This window comes from Chiloscyllium punctatum, chromosome 44 (assembly GCF_047496795.1).
Source record: "Chiloscyllium punctatum isolate Juve2018m chromosome 44, sChiPun1.3, whole genome shotgun sequence".
Taxonomy (NCBI): domain Eukaryota; kingdom Metazoa; phylum Chordata; class Chondrichthyes; order Orectolobiformes; family Hemiscylliidae; genus Chiloscyllium; species Chiloscyllium punctatum.
Window position 1 is genome coordinate 14,499,436 of NC_092782.1, and position 20,206 is coordinate 14,519,641.

Genomic DNA, 20,206 nt, shown 5'->3' on the forward strand with positions numbered 1-20,206 from the left:
AACAAAAAAAAACTCATGTTGTCTGCGTTTAACAGATCAAGGGCCCATTGTAATATTTAACCAAGTGAGAACGCAAACTGCTCTTCCAGATTGAATAAAATGCTCCCGCTTCTCTCTATTGCTCCCTGGTCTATGTGAACTTGTAGGATTTGGGGTTTGACTCAAGACAGACAGCGGGCAGCTGTTTACTCGTCAGGACACCAACCCAAACGGAGCGCTGTATGTTTGAAGAGAGGCCGGCCACTCAGGGCTACAGACGGAGTTACCCTCAGCGGCTTTGTAAACAGCACAGTCCAAAGCATTTTCAAAAGTTTGAAGCCTTTGAACTGTCGGAATCTGATGAATGATCCCGAGCCAAGGTGTGTGTGTGTGAAATGGCTATTGAATCGCACGGGGTGGGGAGCCTGCTCCTTATCAGAGATGGTCAGTTTTCTTTCACCTCCTACCAAGACATATCAGACAGGCCAAAAAGTTTTCAAAAAAAAATCTCGTTTGGTTATTTGCTGAGACTTGAGCGCACTTTTAATTATGTACAAAACTTAAGTAACCAAGGGACCGTTCATTAGCTTGGGTCTTAGTGTCTTCGCTGTTAAAATGAAAGGAAAATATATGATCTGTTATTTCTGTCTCGCCCCCCCCCCCCCCCCCCATATCTCTCAGTCAAAGGCTGTGTGTGTGCGGAAAATATTTTTTAAATTCACGAATGAGATTTGGATATACTGGCTGCAACCATTTAATACCCACCCCTCATAGCCCAGAGAGTGGTTAAGAATCAACCATATATGTGTATGTAGACGTGTACATATGTCTCTCTGGCCAGATTGCAGGTGTAATGGTGATATCACTGGGGACTGGATACATTCTCTGGAGATATGGGTTCAAGTCCCACCATGTCAGGTGGTGAGATTTCATTTCTTTTGGTTTCAGAGGGTAGTGAATCTGCAATTCTTTACCCCAGAGGGCCTCTCAGCCTGAATCATTAAGGCCGAGACAGAGAGGTTTTTATTCAGTAAGGGAAGCAAAGCTTGTGGGGAAAGAAAGGTCAGGAAAGTGCCGTTGAGGACGATCAGATCTCAATCTGATGACCTCATTAAATAGGAGAGCGGATTACCTATTTCTGCTTCTACATTTTATGGTTTTATGTGTGTATATGTAATAGGTGTGGTCTGTGTGCATATAAATGTGAGTACATGTAAATGTCCATAGAATCCCTATAGGCCATTGGGTCCAACAAGTCCACACCCACCATCTGAAGAACATCCCACCCAGACCCAGACCCCTACTCTATCCCTACTAATCCTGCATTTCCCATGGCTAACCCACGTAGCCTGCACATCCCTGAACACTATTTAGCATGGTCAATCCACCCAACCTGCACAACTTTGGACATTACATGTGTGTAAGTGATGTGTTTGTATGTGTACCTAAGTGTGTGTTCTGCCTGCCGATATGCATGTGTCTTATAGGTGTCCATTTCTGTGGGTGTGTTTTTGTGCACACGTAAGTGAATGTGTGATTCTATTTATGATGCGTATACGTAAGTATGTACAGTGGTTAGCACTGCTGCCTCACAGCGCCAGGTATCCAAGTTCGATTCCAACCTCAGGCGACTGTCTGTGTGGAGTTTGCACATTCTCCCCGTGTATGTTCCTCTCACAATCACAAAGATGTGCAGGTCAGGTGAATTGCCATGCTAAATTGCCCATAGTGTTCAGGAATGTGTAGGTTACGTATATTAGTCAGGGAGTAAATGTGAAGTGTGTCTGGGTGGGTTACTCTTCGGAGGGTTGGTATGGACTTGTTGGGCCGAAGGGCCTCTTTCCACACTGTAGGGATTCTTTACGTGTGTTTATGTATGTCTGTGTCGCTCTGTATATGTATGTATGACAAACAAGCTCATTGGCACATAGGTGTGATGTCTGAGTACGTCCGTATGTGTATATGTGTGAATATATGCGCGCACATGCATGTGTGTGTATGTAAATATGTATTTGAGAATATGCGCTGTTATGTATGTATTCACATATAAATGTATCAACTTGCTGTGAGGGCTGATTGCAGTCTCTTGCTTCACACGAATGTGTTAGATTCTTGCCAGAAAACTGCAACAAATGTTTCCCTTATGCTACATAAAACCTCCCAACCCTGCTCCAGCGAAACGAATCCGTCCGTTTTCGAGGTGGGTTTGCAACTATTTTCTGTGACTAGGACCCGCGAAATTCCTAGAAAAGCCCAGGACGCTGACACGGAAATTTGCAATGGGAGTTTACAAACGAAAATACTGTCTGCAGCTTTCGATACCACCCTGTCAACATGCAGTAGATACAACTGACTGACGAAACTTGGAAATTAATGATTCTCAAATCATTTCCACGCTTTTCCTTTCCTGCTGTGGTCTGGGCACATCCCGCCCTGAACGAGTGAACGAAATCCCGCCGTTAAGAGAGTCAAAGTTCTTTTAGCAGCGTCACCTATTCCCAGGAGTGAGTGCCCTTATCCTATCCCAGTTTGCAACCTTGTCCTGTTTATCTGGGATGCAGCGAGGCTGGTGCAGTGGCGCAGCTTTGGCTGCGATGGCGAGGTTTCTGGGAATAATCCTGGCGAACCCTGGGAAGTCTGGCAACCACCCGCCTTGCCTCTTGCAAGGACACAGATTTTGAAGTTTGTTCGTTCAGCTCCCACTCCAGAGCGTGTGAGAGAGAGGGAGCTCAAAATCGAGGTTAACACTTCGGTGTAATACTGAGGGAGTGCTGCATTCTGCAAGTCCCCACCACATGGTATTATAAGCCTCCATACGGTCACCCCTCAGCCTCCGACGCTCCAGGGAAAACAGCCCCAGCCTATTCCGCTTCTCCCTACAGCACAAATCCTCCAACCCCAGCAATATTAATGGAAATCGTTTCTTCACCCTTTCAAGTTTAGCAATATATTTCCCATAGGAGGGAGACCAGAATTGAATACAGCGTTTCAAAAGTGCCCAAACCAATGTTCAAACAAAATATTCCCTTTACCCTAACATCAGTAAAGCAAGCAAAATATTAGACTATTCATTTCATACAGAGCACATGTAGAAGCTTTCTGTGTGAAAATTTGCTTCCCTTACCTGTAAGAACAAATGCACCTCAAAATCAATCGGTTGTTTCCTTGGGAGAGTTGGATCATAAACTATGGAAGTGCAAGTACAGGGTTAAATTGCAGGTTTCACTTCTGTCAGCCTCTGCCTAGTCTCACTTGTGGATATAGTCCAGTTCTTACAGTATCTCATTTCCCCAACCCACACTTCACCAGCAGAAACAATCCCAGAGAAACATAACCACCAACCATATTCATCGAATCTCGACTAGACTGGACAGCCCTTCTGGAATGTGGCAGCAGGCAACAGTAGGAGAGGATGGGAGGTGATGGCTGAGTGGAATTATTGCTGGACTATTAATCCAGAGACCCAGGTAATGTTCTGGGCACCCCGATTCACATATTGACAAAATCAGACATTAAGAGTCTAATGATGACCATAAATCCATTGCTGCCTGTCAGGAGAACCCATCTGGTTCAGTAATGTCCTGAGAGAAACTGCCATCCTTACTTGGTCTGACCTATATGTGACTCCAAACCAACAGTAATATGGTTGAGTTTTTTTTGTGATCTTTTTTAATTGAAAAAGATTTTTATTCTTTACAAAATTATAAAATCACAAAATGTATAACAAGCTGAGAGTATAACAACAATTACAATAAGCTAACCACTACTCTACTCTACAAAATAAATCATAACAAAAAAAAGCTACCCATAATACAATTCAATAAATAATTGGACATAATAAAGTAAATTAAATTACACCACTCAGTGCAATCCCACTAAAGCTCCCTATTACTGAGAGAACAGTTAGCATACCCGTGTTTATTCAGGATTCTTCCCCTCAGGGTACCCGGCTCATCAGACCTGTGCCTTGTGGCTAAACAAATGCCCTAGTTAATATGACCAACAAATCTGCTTCTAGGTGGTTCAGAAAGGGCCACCACAACTTGTAGAAAAGTTCTGTTTTCTGGTGCACCATACTTGTAAGGAAGTCTGTAACTAATCTACGCCATCCCGGCAGGCCCAGAGGACTTTCCGAGACCAACTCATGAAGATGTTCCGCCTTGCACAATTTGTAAGAATATTAAACAGCTTTTTCCCATGCTCAATGAAGGAAGGCAAACTTGGCAGGCCCAGGAGAAGAGACACTGGATCTACCTTGACCTCAGTCCCCAGGAACCCCTTGCCCACCCCCACCCCCATGACACTCGCTATAGCACCCCAATATTTGCAGAGCTTGTGGCATGACCACAAGCCATGGGTAAGAGTGCCAATTTTGCATTTGGGGCACAATGGAGATGCTCCCTTTTTGAATTTTGCAAGCCACTCTGAGGCCAGATGAACCCTGTGAAGGACTTTCAGCTGCATAGCACTCTATTGCAGGTCGAGATCCTTCTCATATTCTCCCAAATGTCCTTCCATATCTCTGATGAAATCTCCACTCCCAACTCTTGCCCCCAGGCCCCACGGAGCCAATCAACATCTTTCGAGGTTCCACCTCCCAGTAAATGGTAAAGGATGCTATTCAGGAGAGTACCTGCAGTCTGAAGCAGTCTCCTCTCCATGTCAGACCTATAAGGATCAATCAGAAGTGTAGTGTTTTTCTGAATAAAGCCCCTGGTCTGTAAGTAACAAAAGAGGTGCTTGCTAGGCAATTCATACTTGCGACTCAACTGATTGAAGGACATCATGACCTCTCCCTCAAATAAGTCTCTCAGACAAGAGACTGCCCTGGATGCCAATAATTTAAAACCAGAGTCCATCAATCCTGGTCAAAATCCTGGCATTCCTACTATAGGAGTGAGAAAGGAGTTTTTAGATAAACTGCCTTCACTTTGTCACATTGCTCTCCACACTTTAACCGTATTGATGACAGATGGGTTCCAATAATACTTTGTGACTGTCCTCATCTTATCTATGAATAACTGATTAATAAGGGGGTACTTCGCCTGGGAGGCCTCAATATCCAGCCATATTGACCTCGGATCCTCACAAGCCCAATCATTTGCAAAAGATAGCAGGGTGTTTATTTGATACCTTTTAATATCTGGAAGTTCATACCCCCACCCTTCCCTGGGGAAGGTGCAATTTGGTAAGCTTAATGAGAGGTGACCTATGACGGCAAATAAAATAACCAAGCTCACTCTTGAGTCTCCACAACATTTGTCTAGGCAACATCAGAGGGAGCATTCGCATGGGCTATAATAAGTGAGGAAGAACATTCATTTTAGTAATATCTATTCAACCTAACCAAGATATTGGAAGGATCTCCCAACGCTGAAGATCCTGCCTTATCTTAGTGAACAAGTACAAAAAGTTAGCCTTATATAACTTGTCAAAGGCAAGAGTAATGAAAATGCCTAGATACAGAAAACCCCCTGAAAAGGAATCGAATTTCCCCTTCAAGATGGGCATTCCTCCAAGACGGGCATGGCCTCTGACTTCATAAAATTAATCTTATATCCTGAGAAAGAGCCAAATAAGTTGATACATTGTATGAAAGAGGCACAGACTCTGTTGGGTTTGATAGAAAAAGGAGAACATCATCTGTGTGGAGTGTGATCTTATGCGCCCCAATCCCACCTCTGGGGCAATTATATTGGGGTCCCCCCAGATAGCCTCCGCTAACAGCTCAATCACCAGCGTGAATAACAGCAGTGAGAGGGGACAGCCTTCTCAGCTGTCTCTACCACTGCTAAAATTGTTAGATCTTATGTCAGTAGTAAGAAGCGCTGCCACAGGATCACTATATAGTATTTTCACCCATCTGATAAAGACCCCACTGAGACCAGAATATTAAAAAAATGATTTGGCAACTCCACCTGGTCAAACGCCTTCTCCACATCTAGGGAGATGACCAAGCCTGGAATCGACCTCTGCTGGCACACCTGGACCATATTCAGTACTCTTCTAATGTTATTAGAGGACCTACGGCCCTTAATAAAACCTGTCTGGTCCTCCTTCTTCTTCAATCTCAATGAGTTACATAAAATTTTAAAATCCGAGTTTCGCAGTGAAATGGGCCTGTACAAAACACTGTCCTCTGGGGTCTTCCCTCGTTTGAGGATGAGAGAAATATTTGGTTCTCTCAGAGAGGACAAGAGGCAGTCCTGACTGTACGAATAATTGTACACGTCCAGCATTAGCCCGGCCAGCATGTTAATTAATTCCTTATAAAACTCACACAAAAGCCATCCGGGCCAGGTGTCTTACCGCCTTCTGTATCTCTTGCACTGTCAAGGGAGTATTCAAAATGGACACCTGCTCCAGAATCACACCTGGAAGGTCCAGGTTCTTAAAGAAGGACTCCATCTTCGCCAATCTGTCCTCACAGCCCTCTGACTGATACAGCTCGGAGTACAATTTCCTAAAAGCCCTAATCCTTTTGGAGTTGCAAAAGTCCCAATGCTTCTCTGATAAATGGGATAGATTGGGAGGCGCTCTTTTTCCTTGCCAAATAAGCCAGGTGTTTACCTGGCTATCCCCATACACAAATAGCCTTTGTTTCACAAAAGAGATCTCTCCCTTCGCTTTTTGAGTAAGCGCGGAATTCAGAGCAGCTCAGAGAGCTGTGATTCACTGTAACTTAATCACGGATGGCCTATCAAAGTACGCAGTCTTGGCTGCCATCAGCCAGGCCTCAAGCAGACGTTGCTGCTCTCCCCTCTGTTGTTTCCGACTAGCTGAATAAGAGATGATTATAACTCTTGCGTAGGCCTTGGCAGTCTCCCAAAGCACAGACAGGTTGCTGGCTGTGCCCGAGTTGATATCCAAAAACGCTTTAAACTTCTGTGAGAAGTACTTGATAAACTTACTATCCTTGAGGAGAAGAGGGTCCATGCGCCAATGTTGCAAACCTACCCCATTACCCTGGCCTTAACCTCCAAATACATTGTCGCATGATCAGAAATGGCTATGTTCCGAATTTTACAGGACAGCCCCGAATCTAAAAAAGACTAATGGAGCACGAAATAAATCAACCCTTGTGTAACATTTGTGCGGGTTGGAGAAAAAAGTGAAATCCCTACCCGCCAGGTGAAGACATCACCATACATTTCCCAATCCCAACTCCACACACAAGTCCACCAATTGTTTAGATTGTGGGGAGGTGCCCGGGGGATGCCTGGGCATCCTATCCACTGTGGGATCCATGAGGCAATTAAACTGTCCCCCTATAATAGTATGGTGGGTCCCAAGGGCAATCAACATAGAGAGTGCATCTGTCGGAAATTTGAGGGGGTGTGCTGGGGGACAGTAAACATTCAAAATACCAGACTCCTCACCATGTATTGAAGCTTTGAGAATCACAAACCACTCCTGTTCATCCTTAATTTGATCTAACAACTGGAATTGGAGATTCTTCGGGACGAGTATAGCCATTCCTCTGATTTTAGTGTTTAAAAAATGAAAAAAATCACCTGGTCAACACCCACCCTCTCTCAACCACTGCAACTTTAGATGCTCCTTATCATCATGATGGGTTTCTGTAACAGAGCGACATCCACTCTCTCCTTCCTAAGACTTGAAAGTACTTTCTTTCTCTTAATCGGTGAGTGACTCCCCTTAATATTCCAGGTGTCATAGTTATCTAAAACAGCCTGTGAACCCCTGAGAGGAAGAACCCTATTCATGACGTGCCAAGTGGAAACAGTTAAAGACTCATAGAGCCTGAAGAACATATATATAAAAACTACCAAAACAAAACTTTTTTTAAACACTACAACTAAACCAATGCAAAAAACAGATAATAGGACACTTTTCCTCTTGCTTATAGGGAGCACTCACACCACCCACACACACCTCCATGGCTTCTTCTAGCTAAAACTGCACTCCAAACCCAGGCAAAACAAAAGTTAAAAAATACATAAATCTTATAAGCACAGGAAGTAAAAGGGAGCATTTCACCCATCCCACACATAAATCGACTTCCATTATTGCTGGAAAAAGCAAACCAAAAATTCCAACAATGCTTCCCACCAGGAAAGCGAAAAATGAAAGGAAAGAGAAAAGACAAAACAAAAGAAACAACAACAAAGGAGAACAATTACTGTCCATATTGCTTGAGCCAATCAGTCTATTTTAAAGAGTCCAAAAGGTTCTTTGCTTTCTCTGATGAGTCAAAGACATGTATAGATACTCCGTGGCTGAAACAGAACACTACCTTACAGAGTACTGGATATCCAGATCCCTCAGCTTCTTCTTTATGTCATCAAAGGTCTTCCTCGTATGGATCACAACCGCAGAAAAGTCCTGAGAAACCATAATCTTTGACCCCTTGTAAATCAGGGCCTGTGGATCCCTCCCAGCATTCTGAAAGCTTCCAACATCTTATATTTGTCTCTATAGAACTGGAGGTGTACTAGGACTGGGCGGGGGTGTTGGTCCGACCTGGGCCTGTGCACCGTAACCCGAAGAACCTGATCGATCCGCACCATCCCGCCTCAACGTCACATCCCAGAAACTGCGGCAGCCGTTGCTCGGGAAAGCTGGCTGATCCCCTTCTTCTCACTCCCGCAGCCCAATAATACGAACATTCTTTCTCCGACCTCGATTTTCCAGGTCGTCAACCTGCTCCACTAAGGCCTGTACCTGCTTTTCCAGAGCATGGATCTGTTCCACCAAGGATTCGGCCGCGGTCTCCGATGCTGTGGGGTCCACCGCTCGATCTCCTCCACGTACTGACCAAGACGCTGCATCTCCTTCTCATGCTTCTACAGCGTGGCCGAGATTGGTTCCAGCCTGGCCCGGAATTCTTCGATCTTTTCTTGGAGTTTAACTTTCTTGGAATTTAACAAACTCCGAAGCCAGGCTTTGCTGAGCAGGTAAATCCAACGGGGCTTTCAACGCTGTGGCCGCGGGTGCGTCCATCACTTGCTTGTTCTGATCCATGTGGCCCTTTGCCTTTAGTCATCCTCCCAGTTCACTAAAAAGGATATATAGCAATTCTAATCACTTAAAATTATTGATTTTTTCCAGAATAGATAAAATGTTGAGGGCAAAAGCAGACTCAGCAAGGCAAGCCTGTCAGACCACCGCTATCTTGAATCTGAATGTGGTTGACTTCTAATTGCCCTCTGGGCAATTAGGGATGGGCAACAAAAAACTGGCCAAACCACATCCTGTGAGTGAACTAAAAAAAAGGAAAGGAGGGGGATAGAGGCTAAAACAATTATAATACTTAAAAGGCATCTGGGACTAGATGGCAAATGGGACTAGATTAATTTAGGATATCTGGTTGGCATGGACGAGTTGGATTGAATGGTGAATTTCCATGCTTTATATCTCTGTGACTCTATGAATAAACTGCAACACAGAAGGCTTCAATGCGAGCTTAGATTCTTTGTTTTCTCATACATACCAGGAAGAGACCTCACTAGAAAGCAAAGCTGTCTTAACACAGCAAGTGTAAACGTACTGCCTCGAACACTGCATGAAGCCCTGCAGCTAGAACCTAATATCACATCAGCACCAAGCTGCTCTGCTTATAAGTTTCAGATACATGCAAGGAGGCATTGGATTATTTTTAACATCAATTAGAAACTTGTTATTATATAATATATAGTTTGTCAGTCTGTTTTCAATCAGGTGCTTGTTTGGGAAATAATATCCACACAGCATGGGGAAGGAATTGTGATACCAAATTATTAACTGGAAAGCTTCAGGTAATAGTGGGTGGGAAATGCTGCACTAGCAGATTTTCTTTTGCCCATTTTGACTGAACCTATGCAGACAGACTATATAGTATTGAGGCACACTCTACAACCAGAAAACAGGTCAATCCCACCACATAGAATGTGATATAAACCGGAAGACTCAAAATTCCTTCCCTATCTAAGAACATAATGTATCACTGTGAAGCATTTGCTCCAAAAACAGATTTTTAAGATGGTGTCTGTCGCAGATTGTGAAATAATTTTGATGTCTGGTTGGCCATAGGCTTATGTGATCTCCCATTTCCAATCATTTAGCTTCCATTCCCCTGTCCAACATTTCCATCCTTGTGATGAGTTCAGGCGGTCCACTGGCTCAGTGGTTAGCACTGGTACCTCACAGCACCAGGGACCCAGGTTTGATTTCAGCTTGAGGGGCTGTCTGTGTGGAGTGTGCATGTTCTCCCTATGTCTGCGTGGGGTTCCTCCCACAGTCTAATGATGTGCAGGTTAGTTCGAAGTTGAGAGTGTGTTGCTGGAAAAGCACAGCAGGTCAAGCAGCATCCGAGGAGCAGGAAAATCAACGTTTTTGGCCAGAGCCCTTCATCAGGAATGAGGGAAGAAGGTAGCTGAGAGTGCAACAGGTGGATGGAGGTGGGGGGGGGGGGGGGGGGGGGGTAAAGGTGATAGGTCGGAGAGAAGTGTGGAGCGGGTAGGTGGGAAGAAAGGTTGACAGGTGGGGCAGGTCATGAGGATGGTGCTGAGCTAGAAGGTTGGAACTGGAATAAGATGGGGGAGGGAAAATGAGGAAACTGGTGAAGTTCACATTGATGCCCTGGGGTTGGAGTGTTCCGAGGCAGAAGATAAGGTGCCCTTCCTCCAGGTGACTGGTGGTGAGGGAGTGGCAGAGGAGGAGGTCCAGGACCTTCATGTTCTTGGCAGAATGGGAGGGGGAGTTGAAATGTTCAGCCACAGGGTGATGGGGTTGATTGGTGCGGGTGTCCCGGAGATGTTCTGTAAAGCGCTCTGCAAGAAGGCATCCAAGTCTCCCCAATGTAAAGGAGACTGTATTAGGAGCAATGGATAAAATAAATGACATATGTGGAAGTGCAGATTAAACTTTGATGGATGTGGAAGGCTCCTTTGGGGCCTTGGACGGAAGTGAGGCGGGGGGGGGAGGTGTGAACGCAGGTTTTGCATGCGATGGCAGGGAAAGGTGCCTGGAGGGTAGAGTGGCCTGTGAGGGGGCCTGGACCTGACCAGATAGTCACAGAGCGAATGGTCTTTGTGGAATAGGGGTGGGGAGGGAAATATATCCCTGGTGGTGGAGCCCGTTTGTAGGTGGCAGAAATGTTGGCGAACGATGCAGTTTATGTGGAGGTTGGTGGAGTGGAAGGTGAGGACCGGGGGTTCTGTCCTTGTTACGGTTGGAGGGGTGGGGTTCGGGGGCAGAGGTGCAGGACGTGGATGAGATACGTTGGAGGGCATCTTCAACTATGCGGGAAGGGAAATTTCAGTCTTTAAAGAAGGAGGCCATCTGAAGTGTTTTGTGGTGGAACTGGTCCTCCTGGGAGCAGATGCGGCAGAAGAGCTGTGAATACGGAATAGCATTTTTGCAGGAGGTGTAATCCAGGTAGCTGTGGGAGTTGGTAGGTTTGTAAAAAAATGTCAGTGTTGAGTCGGTCCTCATGGATGGAGATGGAGAGGTCTAGGAAGTGGGCGGGAGGTGTCAGAGATGTCCAGGTGAATTTAAGGTCGGGGTGGAATGTGTTGGTGAAGTTGGTGAACTGTTTGACCTCCTCATGGGAGCACGAGGTGGCACTGATGCAGTCATCAATGTAGCGGAGGAAGAAGTGGGAAGTGGTGCCGGTGTAACTATGGAAGATGGACTGTTCTACGTAGCCGACAAAGAGACAGGCATAGCTGGGGCCCATACAGGTATCAGTGGCTACCCCTTTCGTCTGGGGGAATGGGGAGGAATAAAAGGAGAAATTGTTGAGGGTGCGGACCAGTTCAGCCAAATGAATAAGAGTGTCAGTGGAAGGGTACCTACTCCCCAGCTCCACCTTCCTCCCATTTTTCTCTTCATCTCCGAGGCTCCCAGCCTCATTTCTGATGACGGGCTCCGGCCCGAAATGTCGATTTTTCCTGCTCCTCGGATGCTGCCTGAGCTGTTGTGCTTTCCCAACAACACCCTCTCAACTCTGATCTCCAGCACCTGCTGACCTCACTGTCTTGAAGGCCATGCTAAATTATCTGCAGTGTCCAGGGGTGTGCCGGCTGGGTGGGCTAGCCATGGGAAATGTGGGGTTACGGGGATAGGGATGGGGTGTGATTGGGATGCTCTTCAGAGAGTCAGTGTGGACTCAATGGACCAAATGGCCTCTTTCTGTACTGTAGAGATTTTATGATGCTTCAGAGCCAATTTGAAAGTATTCAGTTGCTTTGATGAATAGTTGGATGATTTTTGGTCAAACAGCCCTATTTCCCTATCTCCAACATTTTAAAAACTAACTAAGTTGTGTGCAGAACATTTTTTTAAAAAATGGTTAGTGCTCCAATTATTTTTCCTGCTGTTTGTTTACAGTAGTGTTTGGGAGGTTTGTGCCTGGTTTACAATGCAGAGTGATGCCAACAGCTTGGGTTCAATTCCCACATTGCCTAAAGTTACCACTCAGGTCCCACATTCTCAACCTCTCCCCCCACCTGAGACATGGTGACCTTTAGGATGAACCACAACCAGTCTTATCTCTCGAATGAGAGTCCTCTGGGACTCTGGCAGTTGTACATTTTGTTTAACTTTTAACTTCTAGAGACCGTGAAATGTTGGCAACAACAACAAAAACAGAAATCGCTGAAAAAACTCAGAAGGTCTGGCAGCAGCTATGGAGAGAAATCAGAGTTAACATTTTGAGTCCAGTTACCCTTCTTCAGAAACTGATGGTAGCTAGGAAAAGGTTGGTTTTGATGCAGAAGATAGGGTGGGGGAGGGAGTAAGGAGTAAGTATTAAAAAGAGATAAAGCCCAAGAGAGAGAAAAACAATTGGACAGGCAAAGGAGTGAATATCATTCTGGCTAGGAGGGTGAATAGCTGTTAATGGAGACTGTTAGTGGCTAACAATAGGTTATAGCAGACCATAACAAGGCCTGGTGTGTGGGGATTGGGGTAAGCACATGGTAAAATTGTTGAACTTGACATTGAGTCCAGAAGGCTGTTGAGTTCCCAAGTGGAAAATGAGGTGCTGTTCTCCCAGCTTATGCTGAGCTTCACTGGGACACTGCAGCAAGCCTGAGACAGAGATGTTGGCCAGGGAACTGGGTGGGGTGTTGAAGTGGCAGGCAACTGGAAGCTCAGGGTCTTTTGGGGACAGAATGTTCGTGTTCTGCAAACTAGTCACTCAGTCAATGCTTTGTTTCCCAGTGTAGAGACCACATTGTGAGTAGTTAAAAATCACACAACACCAGGTTATAGTCCAACAGGTTTAATTGGAAGCACTAGCTTTCGGAGCGCTGCTCCTTCATCAGGTGGTTGTGGAGGACACAATTGTAAGACACAGAATTTATAGCAAAAGTTTACAGTGTGATGTAACTGAAATTATACATTGAAAAATACCTTGATTGTCTGTTGAGTCTTTCATCTGTTCAAATACCATGATGGTTTCACTTCTTTCATGTGTAAATCACAAAACCTTTTTTAAAAAGTTGCATTCTCAGGTTAACTGTAACAAATGGAGTTAGCAAAACAATATGTTGAAGGTGTTAGCCCTCTGTGTTCTCAGTCTATGCCATAATGTTTAGACTGATTCTAATCCAACACTGGCATCTCCAAATCATGACACTGTGAGTAGACTAGATTGAGTAAAGTGTTGGATCAAGCACTGGTTCATCTGGAAGATGTGTTTGGAGCTTTGGAGGAAGGAAATAAACAGACAGATGTTACAACTCCTGCAATTTCAGAGAAGGGTGCCAGGGGGTAATGGGGAGGGATGTTGGGAGTGAAGGAGGATTGGACCAGAGTATCCAAGAAGGAATGGTTCCTGCAGACAGCTGACAAGGAATGGGAGGAGAATATTTGTCTGGTGGTGGTATCCTGCTAGAGGTAATGGAAGCAGTGGCTATGATCCTCTGGATGTGGATGCTGATAGAATGGTAGGTGAGAGCCAGAGAGACCCTAGCACTGTTGTGGGATGGAAGAGAGACCATAGTGCTGGGGAATTCTCGGCTGAGGAAGAAAGTGGACTTTTCAGAGACTCCCTTTTCAAAGTTGGCAGCAGCAGACCAGATGTGACGCAGACGGAGGAACTGGGAGAATGGAATAGAATCTTTCCATGAAGTAGGGTGTGAGGATGTGTAGGAGACAGTGAGGACTGCAGTTGCTGGAGATCAGAGTTGAGAGTGTGTTGCTGGAAAAGCACAGCAGGTCAGGCAGGATCCGAGGAGCAGGAAAATCGACATTTCGGGTTAGAACCCTTCTTCAGGATGTGAGGATGTGTAGTCAAAGTAAATGTGAGAATCAGGGAGTTTGCAGTGGACATTGATGGCCAGTCTACCCCCAGAAATAGAAACAGAGATGTCGAGGAAAGGAAGGGAGGAGTCAGAGAGAGACCAGGTGAAGGTGAGAGTGGGGTGGAAATTGGAGGTGAAAATGATAAACATTTCCAATTCCAGACAAGAGTTAGAAGCAGCACCAATGATATCATTGCTATACCTGAGAAAGAGTTAGGGTGAAGGCTGGAATAGGACTGGAACATGGAATGTTCCATGTACCCATCAAAGAGACAGTCATAACAGGGGGCATATGTGCATACCCATGGCCACCCCTCTGACCTGAAGTTAAAAGTAAAAGAGAAATTGTACAGGGTTGAGGATAAGCATAGCAGGCAGAGGAGGGTGGTGGTCAATGGGAATGGTTCATGTCTTCTTTCCAGGAAGAAGTGTTGATATGATCTCTTGACTCAACTATGAAACCTCCAGTGTTTAGATCAGAGTGGTGCTGGGAAAGCACAGCAGGTCAGGCAGCATCCAAGGTACAGGAAAATCAACATTTTGGGCAAAAGCCCTACATCAGGAATAGAGGCAGGAAGCCTCCAGAGTGGGGAGATAAAATGGGGGGAGGGTGTGCTGGGGGGAAGGTAGCAGAGAGTACAATTGGTGAATGGGGGTGGGGATGGAGGTGATAGCTCAGAGAGGAGGGTGGGGGAAAGTAGCAAAGAGTACAATGAGTGAATGGGGGTGAGGGTGGAGGTGATAGGTCAGGGAGGAGGGTAGGGGAAGGCAGCAAAGAGTACAATGGATGAATGGGGGTGGGGATGGAGGTGATAGGTCAGAGAGGAGGGTGGAGCGGATAGGTGGGAAGGGAGATTGGCAGGTGGAACCTCCAGTGACTGAATGACTTCAGAGATGAATATTGGCCAGTATATCTGAAAGAATTCTCCCCAGCTCTTCATCTTTCAAATCAAAGCAAACTCGGAACCAGTCCTTTGGAATTATATACTGGTCTGGGAATGCAAACGTATTGGCTATATCAGGATGATACAAAATGTGGATTAATAATCTGTAAAACTAATTGACCAAATTAAAAGCCTCGGTCTTTGGTTTGAGGAGAAACAGTCAATAAAATGAACTGGTGCATTTTACGATTAGCCATCGGATTGGAAAGTAATTTATTTAACAGGAATTTACAAAGGGATGAAATTGACATGGCTGAAACTGCACCTGAAAAGGCAGTGATGTAGACATGAAAGTCTCTCGCCTGGAATCCAAACCTCACAATAAGACCTCCAATATCTCTGGTGATGGATTTTTTTCAACTATAAATATCATCAGCACAAAATCTCATCTTGCAAAACCTGATATTGAAAGAGAATGATAGAAACCCAACTTCTCATTGATATCAAAATATAATAGAGGAACTCTGATAACAGACTATCAAAATTCTTTTGGTCCCCATAGTAGACCAACAGCCAGTATTCATACGTGGAAATCCCCCTTCATGAGAAGCCGTGATTTTAAGCTTGATGTTTTGCTACTTGTCGTGGATTATAACATCTCTCTCTTTGGAAGTGACATGCCTGTAAAACTATTCAGCCCTGAAAGGAAGTTGACTGCAAACTGAGATCTAGTATGATATGGATATCTGCTCTGTACAATTATATTCAAGAGAACAACATAACCATCTCAGTTGCAATCTTCCCGGAAACTCTAAATCAGCATTAGAGCATATTATTTCTTCAGCTGAGTACTGTAATTGTTTTCAAATCCATCTCCCCTCATTCTGTACATTGTTCTATTTGTTCGTGTGAGTTATAGAGTCATACAACATGGAAACAGAAATTGGGACTGGTTTTCTCAATAGTTTTATACTTGTGTAAATTTTTCAACAGACAAACTCCTAAATCTTGAATAACTCAGAGAGATTTGTCTGGTATGCTCATTGTAGTTTTAATGCATGTTCAAATATATATTGATTTGGGAAAATTCACATCTGTTTAAAAATTCAACACTGTCTGACAGTAACCTTAGGATCGAAAAGAAAGGAATTTGTTCAGCTCTTTAGATTTGGTTCCAGCAGCTGAAATGCACAAACATTGGTTGATAAATTGTACAGAAGTTTTAAATACCTACTCAGAAAAGGATGCAGTTACAAAAAAAGACCTAATGGCCAGCATTTATTGCCTGTTGCCCTTAAGAAGGTAGTGAGTGGGGTGCTGCCTTTTTAAACTGCTGCCATCCATGTGCTATACGTAGATCCACAATGTTAAAGGGAAGGGAATTCCAAGATTTCAATCCGGTGGCACTAAAGGAATGGTGATGTATTTCCAAATCAGGATGGTGAGTCCCTCAGAGAGAGGAATTTGCAGGAGATAATATTCTCCATGTAACTGCTGTCCCTATCCTTCTCGATGGTAGTGGTTTTCGGTTTGGAAGGTGGTGTCTAAGGCTCCTTAGTGAATTTCTGCTTTGCATTTCGTAAATGGCACACACTGCTGCTATTGAGAGATGTTGATGAAGGGAGTGGATATGGTGCCAGATAAGCCAGCTGCTTTGTCTTGGATAGCGTCAAGCTTCTCCAGTATTGGAGCTGCACTCATCCAGGCAAATGGAGAGTATTCCAACACACTCCTGATTTATGCCTTGTAGGTGGTGGGGAGTCAGGAGGTGAGTTATGGGCTGCAGGAATCCTAGCCTCTGATTAACTTACAGCCACAACATGTACCTGGAAGATTAAGATAGGTTTGGTCAATAGTAATGGTCAGGTTATGGGGGATTCAACCACGTAAATTCAGAGCTGATAATATATTCCACACCATCTGAGGATATCTGCAAGTAAAAGGCTGCTTTCCTGTTATCAATATCTAATATATAGTTAGTCTTTGACAATAGCATATGATGTTTCCCATGCAGTGTGAAAGCTGGAGCTAATTATCCCAATTAGCTGTCGGCTCCCTATTGTGTTTTCAATAATAACTCACACTGTATGAAGCCTATCCCCTTCTAGCCTGTTTGGTTTCTAAGTTCGATGCTTTTTTCTCTGAGAAATATCCTTCTTTAGCATTTGCCCATCTCATTCGGTCTTTAAAAATGAAGGAGACAAGTTGTAAAATTGGGCATAACGCAGAATCATTTTATCACAGCCGGTAAACTGAGCAGATAGCTGCATTAGAGAGGTATCCAATCAGAGCAGTTGACCGTAATTTCCACTAAATAGGATGGTTAATTGGGATGAGACAGTTCTCACAGGAATGTGTTGATTAAACATTTTTTGGGTAACAGGTCACATATCATCATAACCATCATAATAACCAAGAGCCCATAGGAAAGATTTTATAGACAAATGCATTACAGTTACAGGATACAACAAATAGCTGAGGCTGCTTTCTTTTTCAGTCCTACCATTTCTATTATGAACCTTATCACCACCTTTCATTAATTAGAAATATAGGCAATATCAAGAGGACAGGTAAAAGTATTAATTTTACAAACTAAATAAATGCTGCTTATGATTCATTCATTGCACTGTTGTTTTGCTTTCTCTCAGGTATCCTTGGTCTTTTCACAGCAAAAAAGAACATTTCTGAGAAGCACTCCTGCATCAACTATGAACCAATCTTCAGCATAATTTGAATAGAATTGTAAGATGCACAATCAAAATTATCCATTTGATATAAAATGATGCATTGACAAACTACAGGTACCTGGCAAGTCCTCAGTGTCTGAAGTTAAATCTAAATAAGTAGGTTTATTTAAAAATGAAGGAAGGCCGATAGACCCAAAAGGTTAACTCTACTTTCTCTCCACAGATGCTACCAGACCTGCTGAATCCCTCCAGCAATTTCCTTTTTTTTGTTTCAGATTTCCAGTGTCCACAGTTCTTTGTTTCCAATTATTTAAAAATGGTCTGATTACACAGAAGTATCAAGGTTCGAACAAAGAGGCTTTCAGTACAGCACCTAAAACAATGAACAGCGCCAAGTTCTGGAGATTCTTTTCCGAAGCTTTTGAAGTAACTGTTGAAATGCACAAGCGTGAAATTTAAACAGAAAATTGTGATCTGTGAAAATGAACACCTCTCAACTGCTCACTTCCTGAAGTAACTGTCTAAATCATCTTCACTCTGTGCACAAAATCTACCCCTACATTCACCTTAAAGAGTTTGTTCCACATGGTTGCTACATTCGGTTCAAAACAGTTGAATCTAAACTGTCCGTGTTATGTTTTCCTATGAGCATGTACCTTTTTCTGTGTCCTCTACAATCCCCTAGTGGTGCCAGTGCTAACAGTGTAGGGGCTCACTGAATGTACAGAATTTTGTTTAAAAACAGTGAAAAACCTGGGAGTACTGTTATATCTCACTGGGATAACACGCTGGAAATCAAGCTCCCCTAGTTTCGAAGTCATCACAAAAGTTAAACATTTTACAAAATTACACACAATTCCTCAATTTACCTGTCCTTGAGACCCAGGTTGATCGAAAGCACTGGCCAGGTTTCTGTGCTAAATAAAAAGTTACTATTTGTAAAAGAACAAATAAATTGTAGCTACTGGTAAACAATTATGAACCATAGATATATAACTCTACTAATTAAAACTCTAACACCCTGACATGTTTCTGCCTATATCCACAGACACAAAAACATGGGTGGTACGGGCAGAGGCAGTTCAACAGACCCTGTTCACAGGAGTTGCTGAGATGAACTTTTTGACTTGTTAGGACTTATTGCTCCTCTAATGTTCTCTCTCCAGGCACTTTCAGTTGCTTGGTTAAAAGCCACAGCTTACAGCAACTGATGGAGGAAAATAAATCGGCTTTCTTTAGGCCTTAGGTGGTTTTTAACTGCAGGGAGAAGCACAGCACCTTCTTTTCTGGAGGTCCAATGGCTTCTGTCTGAACATTCACACCCACAAGCTGTTCAGCTACTTCGGAGCCAATCACCTAATTGTTGTCAAGCAGAAGGCCTTTGTCATCAATAACTAGTCACCATTCCACAGACCAATCAGCTGCTTGTTGCTGGTTGAATCTTCCTTTGTGCAGTTCCCTTGGCTCCAGCTCAGGGTTCTCCTTCCATGACTGCTTGAAGGAGTAATAGCGTAAACAGTGCTTACATTGACTGTCAGATAACTTGCTTTTAGAATGTACGGTAATCCTTTTCACAAACCTTGGTTTTTAAAGCATTCTGTTCCCCATTTCAGCCCACAATCAAATGTCCAGAACGTAAAATGATAAGGTCTTTACAGTACTCTGAGTATTGCTGAAACAAGAGGCACACTTTGTCAAAGTTTTTCAGCTTGCACTTATCAGTGAATTCATAAGAAGAGCATGGTGATGAATCAGAGTCAATCTGCTTGGAACAATTTTAAACAAAACTTGGCAGTACACTGCCAGTCATCAATTAACTGGTGCATTCTCCAGGTCAGTGCCTCTGCCATTCTGTCCAGTTGCCAACCCATCAGCATTACCCTCTCATGCAGTATAAATATTGTTTTCACTTTATATTGAGATTTCTTGCAAACTGTCCTGATGAGGACAGGATGACAAGTTTGGGCAAAATGCTTTTTTAACAATATCCAAGTTCTGTGCTATCAAACAACTACAGGACTGAGCCAGAAATTTCATGTGAGCCAGAAATAGGGTAAGGAATTAAATGAGGATTTCATGTCTTCCACAAAAGAAATGTGAAAATGGATAAAATCTGGATCCAATCAGTTGCCTTAAATTTCAAGTCCTGCTGATGTAGTTTCCTATTTAGAACATTATTGATGGACATATCCTCAAAGTCTTCACAGAATGATGTCTTTTTGGATTGTAGACCCTTGTGAAAAGCACTATAGCAACAATCACAGCATATGTTCTTAAGTTGCTCAGCCCTTGAGATTTCACAAATGTGTACTCTACATCAGATTGATTTTTCACTTCCTGTCATCCACCATCTGTGGACTTCCTGGCCCAGAAATTGAAGGTCAAATTTGCCTATAGTACAGTC

At 43.8% G+C, this 20,206-nt stretch overlaps 1 long non-coding RNA gene across 1 annotated transcript; it reads left to right on the forward strand.

Annotated features, from left to right (window-relative positions):
- The first annotated feature begins 8,684 nt into the window (after window positions 1-8,684).
- On the forward strand, window positions 8,685-19,256 carry LOC140466742 (uncharacterized). Its single transcript, XR_011955274.1, has 3 exons — window positions 8,685-8,897; window positions 17,764-17,916; window positions 18,026-19,256. It is a non-coding gene; the product is annotated as an uncharacterized lncRNA (long non-coding RNA).
- Window positions 19,257-20,206: the final 950 nt, after the last annotated feature.